Source organism: Chelonoidis abingdonii, chromosome 9 (genome assembly GCF_003597395.2).
Source record: "Chelonoidis abingdonii isolate Lonesome George chromosome 9, CheloAbing_2.0, whole genome shotgun sequence".
Classification (NCBI taxonomy): Eukaryota; Metazoa; Chordata; order Testudines; family Testudinidae; genus Chelonoidis; species Chelonoidis abingdonii.
Window position 1 is genome coordinate 51533467 of NC_133777.1, and position 9928 is coordinate 51543394.

Below are 9928 nucleotides of genomic sequence, written 5' to 3' on the forward strand. Positions count from 1 at the left end.
TTGCAAGAGTTCATGTGGGTTCCAATGTGCTGGCTAATTTCCCATTTTAGCATGCCTGAAAAGTTCTCTGCAGGTTCTTCTGGATGCAATGTCTTTCCTTCACAGACTACGCAAATTGTTGCATAAGCATGGCGGTTGTGTAGTTGTTGTGTAGATATGGGTGTGTACTGTCAAACTGCTGCCATGTCCCATTCCCCCTGAAGTGATTGTTTTTTTTTGTAGTCTGATCCTTCAGATTGAAAAACATGTAACTACCAGGTACAGAGGATCATTTAGATTTTAAAATTCCACTTAAGAGATTTACCTGGCAATAGTTGTTTGCCTATTTAAGATCCATTTATACATAAGGGCCGGTCTCTTGTCCTACAAAGCTCCTCTGATCTAAATTAAATGGTAAAGACCAGTACAGTTAAGAGCACCCTCAACCACAGCCTGCTGCCACAAATCTCCCCCTCCAGCCTAGTGAGCCTGAAAACAGTCTGCTGACAGCCTGCTGCATGGCAGAAAGCCCAGTCTCTGCTGGCTTCACTATGGCAGAGTTTCTAAGGTGCACATGATGCAATCTCTTTCCTGTGCACTTAAGGAGCTCTTCAGCTGCGGAAGGTTCGTTTTGTTGGGTGTCTAAGCACCACTGGAGCCTACTTTCTTCTCCTCTTGAGAAGCACTTTCTTCAGAACACTCCCCTTAATTTTCACTCTTTCTTCAGCCTCTGCATACACCCCTTTCCACCAGTCCACCTGACTGGCTATTTAGGCAGCATACAAAATAATTCATGTGCCTGCCCTGACAAAAATGGAGCACGGGGCAGCCTTCTGCAAGACTGCTTAAGTGCATACAGTGTAGGGCTTTGTTTATACCAGACTAATTAAAATACATTTTCAACTAATCAGTACAAGATGCTACCACTTGAAAGGTTTGTAAAATGTCAAAATAAAACCACTGACCCACAAGATGTTCTGAGAAAATGAAATCATCCTGTCAACTACTTCCTCTGGAATGAAAATGGAAAAAAATGTTAATTTTTAGCAGCATCCACATTACTGAATTGATTCAGTTAGCTGAAGGTCACTGGATTCTTAGGATTTTTTATGCAGCTTCTTGCCTGAATGACTCATTCTCCTTTTTTGTCATCTCAGATGTCTAAAGTTCACAACACATAGATAGACCTGTCTAAACTAGGGGAAGACAGACCTCCCTCTCCATAGTAGATTGGAAAAATATAGAATAATCTCCTTTTACAAATACAATGCTGACTACTTAAAAGAGAAATTATTGCACGTAAATGCAATCCAACCTTCAACTATTTTCTTGTTCATTGGCACTTGCCATAGAAAGACAAGAAAATTCTGTTAATTTATCAGTTGTAAAGGACATTCCAAGGTTATTCCTGACTATTGAAGTTAATTCTACATCCTTCTCTTACCTTGAAAGGACAGAGATCTTGGAACAGGACCCAACATTGCATAACTGCCTTAAATCATTATGCAGGGAGACCCAGGGCAGTTATGCAATACTGGATCTTGTTCCAAACATATCTTCAATTCTGTCTCTTGTGTAACCTCCTCACTGTAATTGGAGTTGCATGGGATGTTAAATAGTACAAAATGCATTCTCATGTGTTTAGTGACCTTGTGACCATTTACAGTATCTGTTATGGAGACAGTGATGTTTTTTTTAAATGTGCCCATCCATTGCTTACTGAAAAGGCACTAAGCAAGGGGCAGAGCATTTTGATGGTGTCTAGCCAAATAGTTCTAGTTTATGGGATTACCATTTTATTTAAATGCAAACCCCGGAAAACACCTTTGATAACACTAAGTTAGGAGAACTGTTAAGTCTGTAATCCAGCACTCAAATCAGGAAATACCTGAAGTAAACTTTCACTGTCTAATTAAATTCTACTCCTTATGCATGCGTATGATAAGACTCTTTGATTAATTTCAGATCTATGTGATCATGTAAATTAATAATTAGAGTAACCTGAAGCATCAGATACTGAATTTGCAGAAAATGTTAAGGGAAGTGTGGGGATTGTTGTTGTTTTTTTAATTGAATTTTTCTTGTGAACTCTTTTGCTGTCTTTACATATTTGCTGTCCGGTTGGTGGTGAATGCTATTCTTTATGTTGTAGACTTGAGGATTTATACTGGATATACAAAACACTTCCTCTACATATTTATCTGTTGGGGAACTGCTTTGTGTGCGTTTTTCTTCATTGTGCATAACTCTTATTGGCCTTGCTCTTCTTCTAGTTCTCATTTTCATGAGTTTACACCTAAAATATTCTTAGTTCCTCTTTCTTCTCTCCCCCCCCTCCTCTTTTTTTGCTTTTTGGAGCTTCTAGCTGGGCATCTGTATTATTACTAGTTTCTTTGTCATTATCTTTACAGCAACTTATTGATTTGTTTAAAATACAAACAATTTCAGTCTTATTTTACCCATGTTAAGGTTATATTACCTTAGAACAGTGGTATTCAGACTGAGGCTTGCAAACCACAAGTAGCTCTTTAATGTGTCTCTTGGAGCTCTTTGCAGCACATGAGATTAAAACACTGTGTGACTTTATTAACCAATCACGATGCTTTTACTGTGTTGTTAACCAGTTGTAGTTGATAAAATAATACTTGGTCAGTCATTTTGCTCTGTGTGTGTGTATGTGTGTGTGTGTGTGTGTATATATATATATAGCCTAAACCAGAGCTGAAGAATGCCTCTTTGGTCCATACCTAATAGTTCACCAGATTCCATCAAGAGTGCTACGGTGGGAGGTCTAAGGCAGTGATACTCAGGCCTCAGTGGTTCAGGAGCTAAATTAATGAGTAACATTACTGTGGCTTTTTCGTAATGTTGCCTGTTCATTCCCTCTCGGGCACCTGGCATTGGCCACTGTCAATAGACAGCATACTGGGCTAGATGGACCTTTTGTTCTGACCCAGCATGGCTGTTCTTATGTAAAAATTATGGAAAATCTTGAGAAATCATCTGATTTAACAAGGTTGTTGCCAGCCTGAGCAGTGGAAAGTCTTGGCAACTTTCCATCCTCTTGTGCTGAACACAGCCGCCAACTTTTATTGGCACTAGTGCGTGCTTGCGCCCCCGGCCCCGCCTCTGCCTCCTCCCTGCCCCATTGGGTGCCAGTGGCTGCTCACATCTTGGCCTCAGCCTGGCCCCATCTCTGCCCCCTTCCTGCCCCTGGGGATCCCCTCCCCAAATCCCCAAATCAGCTATTTCATGGTGGAAGCGCTGGGAGGGACGGGGGAGAAGCAGGACCTGGTGGCGTGCTCAAGGGAGGAGGTGGAGTGGAGGCAGAGATGAGCTGGGGCAGGGTGGGGAGCTGCCAGTGGTGATGAGCACCCACCAATTTTTCTCCATGGGTGCTCCAGTGCACCCACGGAGGCAGTGCCTATGGTGCTGAATGCAAAATAGATCAGGAAAACGGACCCCATCTGATTGTTTTTTATCCAATATGGAATCCAGAGATTCAGATCTGAAATCCTGTTCTTGTAGCAGGTCTGAGGTTAGTTTTGAGTCCATTTCTAATGTGTACATAAAGTAGCTTATCAATGTCTTGCAAGCCTGTGTGTGTTCCAAATTGCACAGTTATTGTGCTTGCCTGCCGACCTCCACTTTGCATTTTTCAGCTGGACAGCTCCTCTCTTGCTGTGCTGCTTGGTAGCTGGAGAAATCTGTTATTGGATGAACAACTCTCCACCAGCTCTCAGCAACTGGACAGCACCTTCTGCAGCTGGATCTTTGCCAGTAGCTTTTGTCAGCTCTGTGAGTCTGTTTCAGTAGCTGAATGACTGTGTGTGTGGTTGGGTGGCACACTTAGAAAAATATGCAGCATGGCCTGCTTTAGAAAAAACCACACTGTTTAATAATCCGCTGAATGTTGGAGAAGAGCAGGAGAGATGCTCAAATGGATAGTAACCAGTTTGCCCCTCACAGCAGCATTTGGGAATAGCAATGTTATATTGAATCCTGAACATACGACGTAGTAAACAGTCTTCTTTCCTAAGCTGTTTCTCCTGTTATACAGTTTCCTCCTGACATACCATACCTATGTTAAATCATTACACTATGAATTAGTTATCTTATAGCCTAACATGTCATGCGTTTCTATCATTGCAGCCATCCCTTAGTCTATCTATAGGGATGCGTGGGCTTATGAATTTACTATGCTATTCTGCTCTTCTTCCCTCCCACCTGCCCCTCTTACAGAGGAATTCTCTTGCATGTCAGTTCTCTTCATGAATAAAGATTGCAACATTTCCCTTGGCATCCTGCCACTGAGCAGGGGGAGAACATGCTCTTCAGAGCATTAGCTCTTACCCTTTTGGGGGGGACCAACCTAACCACATTTCTGGTGGGGTATACAAACCCCATACTGGGCACGAAGGGGTTAAAAGGCAACCACAATTAGCCCCGTCCCTCTGGACCTGCTGTGCATCCTACAATGGGAGGCGCAGGTTAAAAGGTAGCTGAAAAGCCCAGGCAAAGGGTGGACAGGCTGCAGGAAACCAGATAGAAGGTTGAGCCTGAGAGGGACCAACAAGGCAGAGTCTTCTGTAATCACCACCCCCTTTAAAATCCTGCAGAGCCCTGCTCATCTGCACTCTTTCGGTTGAGTTACTCTCTGTTTGGATTATAGGTGTCACACCCCAAATTGAAGGGACCTATTAGTTGGAAGTAGCCCAGGAAAGTGAATATGAACTTGAGCAGGGAAGACCCTGCTGGGGTTCCTTCCTAATGAGCCATGGACTGGGACCCTCCTGCCACACCCTTGAGGGCTGATGCTCAGAGGCAGGTGGAAAGCCAAAGATTCCTGGCTTAATGTCCAAAACAGGTACTTCTACCACCCTGAGAGAGGAACAATGGGCTGGAAGTCAGTGTGCTAACCCCTAAGCAGCCCAGCCCTCCAAACTCCGTACACACCATCTTTTTTTTTGTTTTCTCTACCCTCCTGCACCCTCCACCACCACTATGAGTAGGGCCCTACCAATTCATGGCTGTGAAAAATGTGTCACAGACCATGAAATCCGGTCTTTTATGTAATTTTATCCTATACTATATAGATTTCATGGGGCAGACCAGTGTTTCTTTCAAGCTGGGGATCCTGACCCAAAAAGGGGTCTTGGGAGGAGGGTCACAGTATTGCCACCCTTACTTCTACGCTTTCTTTGAAGCTGGGTGGCTGGAGAGTGGTGGCTACTGGCCAGGCACCCAGCTCTGAAGGCAGCACCCCACCAGCAGCAGCGCAGAAGTAAGGGTGGCAGTACCATGCCATGCTATCCTTACTTCTGCTCTGCTGCTGGTGGCAGCTCTGCCTTCAGAGCTGGGCTCCTGGCTAGCAGCCACCATTCTCCAGCCGCCCAGCTCTGAAGGCAGTGCTGCTGCCAGCAGCAGCGCAGAAGTAAGGGTGGCAATACTGCAACCCCCTTAGTATAACTTTGTGACTCCCCACAATCAGGACCCCTACAGTTACAACACTGTGAAATTTCAGATTTAAGTATCTGAAATCATGAAATTTATGATTTTTAAAATCCTATGACCATGAAATTGACCAAATGGAATGTGAATTTGACATGGCCCTATCGATGAACCTCAGATAAAGGGTTGAGTTTAAAACTCTAATTTGTATTTACTATATCATAGCACAGGAATGAGTAGGAGGAGTGATTGTCTTCAAGTGCCTTAGGATATTTTCAAACATCAACATACAGTCCCCTCATCTTAATTCCTGGCCTTTGCTCGGCTGGCTGGTTATTCAGGCTTGCTACTCTTATTTTGCCTGGACAGGAAAGGACCATTAAGAAATGGGTCACTATCATAAGCATCTTTCCCAAATCTGGACCGTAGCGTCCAAAATCTGGGTGCTTGTATGAAACTCCCCCAAGCTTATTACCAGCTTGGATCTGATCTCGCTGCACGCCAGGATTTCCAGGACCTGACTCCCTCCTCGGTCTCCCAAAAACCTTGTTGGGGGACCCAAGACTCAGAAGCCCTGAGTCTCACACCAAAAGGGAAAACAACCTCCTCCCCTTGTCTCCTCTTTACTCATCCCCAGCTCTCCCTCCCTGGTTACCTGGGCGATACTGACTTAAACTCTTGAATGCAAAACAGAGAGGCAATTTACCTTCCCCCTCCTTCTTCCCTGAGGCTATGCATTCAACCTAGTCAAGCTAACAAAAGATTCCCCCTCCCTTCGTCTTAGCCTTAACCAGAGAAACTCAAACAGGTTAAAAGAAAGCTTAATATAAAAAAGAAAGAAAAAACAATAAAAAATCTTCTGTATCAAGTGACAATTATACAGAGTCAATTGCTTAAAAGAAAAATAATGAATAAACAGCCTTATTCAAAAAGAGATACAATTTAAACATTCCACACACCACACATGTAAATACAAAACAAAACATAAAAAAGCCTATTGTTTTGCTACTTTGTACTACAACTGGGAAACTGAAGATGAGAAGCTTACAGATAGAAAAGATCCCCTTCATAGCTGAGAGCCAGACAAGACAAAGACCCAAGAACAAGAAGACCCACAAAATTCCCTCCCTTAACGCTTTTTAAAAAAAAATCCGGTTTCCTGATTGGTCCTCTTGTCAGGTGTTTGGTTCCCTTTGTTAACCCTTTACAGGTAAAAGAAACATTAACCCTTAGCTATCTATTTATGACAGTCACAAACCCCCCTTTTAAAAAAATAGACTCTTCCTTTTAATTTCTGAAAGATATTCAGGATGCATCTTAGGGTTTGTCTACACTTAAATGTTTTGTCGCTTTAACAAGACATAGCTAAAATGGCAAAAAAAACCTAGTGTAGATGTGGTTATACCAGTACAAAGGTGTCTCATACCACCAGAATAGCTTATTTTATTCCCAAATCAAAATAAGCTGTATTGGTACAAAGCATCTTTATACTGTGGTAAATGCATCTACACTAGGACTCTCCCAGTACAACTATGTTGGCAAACATAACCAACCGAGTTATGCTGTCAAGTAAAACTTTTTAAATGTAGTTCAGTCCATAACTGGTTGGTGTGTCTGAGAGAATTTGGACTTCACAGCAGAAATATTCTGGTTTACCTTCAATCATGAGTGCCGATTTCAGGGTGTTTTGGGGATAGGGCAGTCATAACAAGGAGAGAAATTGCATTGCTCCATGAATTTGCCTAACAAGCACGTGATCCCGTGGCACATATAAATCCCTGTACCTAATGGAGGCAGTGTAGCCTAATGGAGAAACTAATACACTTGGATTTAAGAGACCTGAGTTCTTTTCCGAGCTCTGCTACTGCTGGCCTTCTGGGTGACTGGCAAGTCACTTCCCCTCTCTGTGCCTCAGTTTATCTATCTGCAAAATGATGATAAAGATTTGTGAAGTGCTTTTTCAAGTATTTACTTTTTAAAAGGTGGTCTTACATTTCTGTGTATGTTTTGTGGTTGCTGCAGGGGTATATGTCTCTTTAACAGGTACTTCATAGCACTCAATCTGATACTACAGTGACAAGCATAGAATACAGGCCATCTCAAATTTACTTGGAATTAGAGAGGGGGCTTCTGGGCCATCTTTGGTACCTTCCTTTTTGTTATACTCTTTTGTATACACTGTGTTGTATTGTATGGGCAATGCAGCTTATTGGATAGAGACTTGGACTGGGACTCAGGAGACCTGGGTTAGACCTGCAAGTTACTTTGCCTTTGTGCCTCAGTTTCCCCATCTATAAAATGGAGCTAATGATACTACCCTCCTTTTGTAAAGTGCTTTGAGATATACTGATGAAAAGTGCCATGTAAGAGCTAGGTATTGTTGTTGTTAGTGTTCATGGCACTTTACAATCAAGTAAGGAATAATGTCAGATAAAAGGGAATGAGAGAACAACTCCTTGCTGCCATGATGTGAAGCCTTTGCTGTATATGCAACACAAAAGTAAAAAGTTCTTCATTAGTCAGCTTTGAGACAACAGTTAAAATATAGTGTTCACTTCTAGAAAAGTACCAGAAAGATATTCATGAATTTGAGAGAACAGAGCAGCAACCAAAATCATTATGGGGCTTGAGGGATAGGGGAAAAAATAAGCAGAATTTAAAGAAACAGTAGCTGTGGAGCATGAGGGAGCAAGACATGACTGTTAATAAATATTTGGTGGATGTAATCACCCAGGAGGCAAATTAATTGTTGCAGGTGGCTCAGGCCTGGACTGAAGAGTTATGGGGTGAAAATTTAGGATGAGTATTTAGAAAAACTCTCAAGGGAAATGGAAGAAGCCATACTACTTCGGGCATTTAAAGTAGACTGGACAAAGCACTAGATAATACTGTATACCCTAAAGTCTAGAAAGCATATGGACTAGATATTTTAGCAAATCTCTCATGTCCCTGATTCATGTTGAGTAACTACCTGGGTGTCACTGTATAACTGCTGCTAATCACATTCTGAGGAAAGCCCTACATGAAATTTGGATAATGTTGTTCTGCAAAGAAAAAAAAATCAAAATTACGTGAAGCTTACTTTTTCTAGTCTAACAAATATAATTCATTTTAGAAAATGATTTCCACACCATTTAATTCTGTTTCAGTTGCCTGTATTCTTTCTCATGATGAAAGAAATTATCCACAGCAACAGAAGCTGGCATGGAATAATTATCCATTATATGTTAATTTATAAGAAGCTATTACGGTAAAAATTTCAAAGCCATTTACAAATATTAAATCTGAAAACATACCTCTGAGGTTAGTAGCATTATACCCATTTCACTGATGGATAAATGGAGGTACAGAAAGGGCAGCTAACTTGTCTAAGCTCACATAGCATCTCAGTGGAAGACAGAGAGCCCAGTCCCCTGATTAATACAGGCACAGCAGATCAAAATAATCCAAGATATTCCTTCCCTGCCCCCTGGGGAAAATGAGAACTAGGCCTCCTATGGGACATTCCTGATAACTTTCTTCATTCTTCACTAAACTTCTCATCTCTCTCTAGAATTTTCTTGAGATAAAATTCAGATAAAACTTAATACCAGAACTTGTTAGACATTGTCCAAATTTCTCCTCATTCTTTTCTCCAGTTTCTAAACTCTTCCTTGGTATATTACCATCCTCACTTCTGATCTCTCCTTGTGAATCCTTCATTTGTGGCACCACCATTACTTGGGTTTGAGTATTTGTTAAAATTGACTGTGAAGCATAGAGTGCAAACCTGGATCCAATTCATGTTTAATTATTTTGACATCACTGGAAGTTGTCTCAGGCCTGCCATTATATAGTGTTGTCATCACTTGCAGTTTTATCATGAGTCTCATGATATTTGGGTTTTTCTTAATGCTCCCACTCCTGGAGCTGAGTGAATATGTGAAAATCTCAGTTTTAATTTAAAAATAAAGCAGTAAATAAAGCAATCAACTTCTAGCCCTCCTAGTTGCAAAAGAGAAGCTTGAAGACGTGACCCAGAGATACCCTGAAGGCTCAAAATCCAGAAGGCAAATAAAAAGTACCTAATTTTTTTAAATTTCATAATTTTTAAATGAATCTTATGATCTTTTGGAGGCTGAGTCATGATTTATGGGTGTTTGGGGTTGACAATACTAATTACTGCAGCTGTGGTTACTTTGCTAATTGGAAAACCTGTTGGGTATGAATCAAGTCAGACTACAGAAATACAGTGAGTGGTATTCTGCTCACAAGCCTCCCTTGCCAAGCCCGGAGTCCCGTCCTTCCCCACTTCCTGTGCCCATCTTGTAAGGGCTGCCTATATTTCATAGATCTATAGGTAGTGTGATGGGGCAAGGCCAGATGGCTACAGTAAAGTAATGAGCAACAGGTATGTTAGCCTATTGGCATCCCAGGGGTGGGCGGGCAAAGCCCGCCCACTTCTAAAGGACCTCCCCCCAGCCTAAGGGGAGGATCCACAGGTCTAGAACACCAAGTG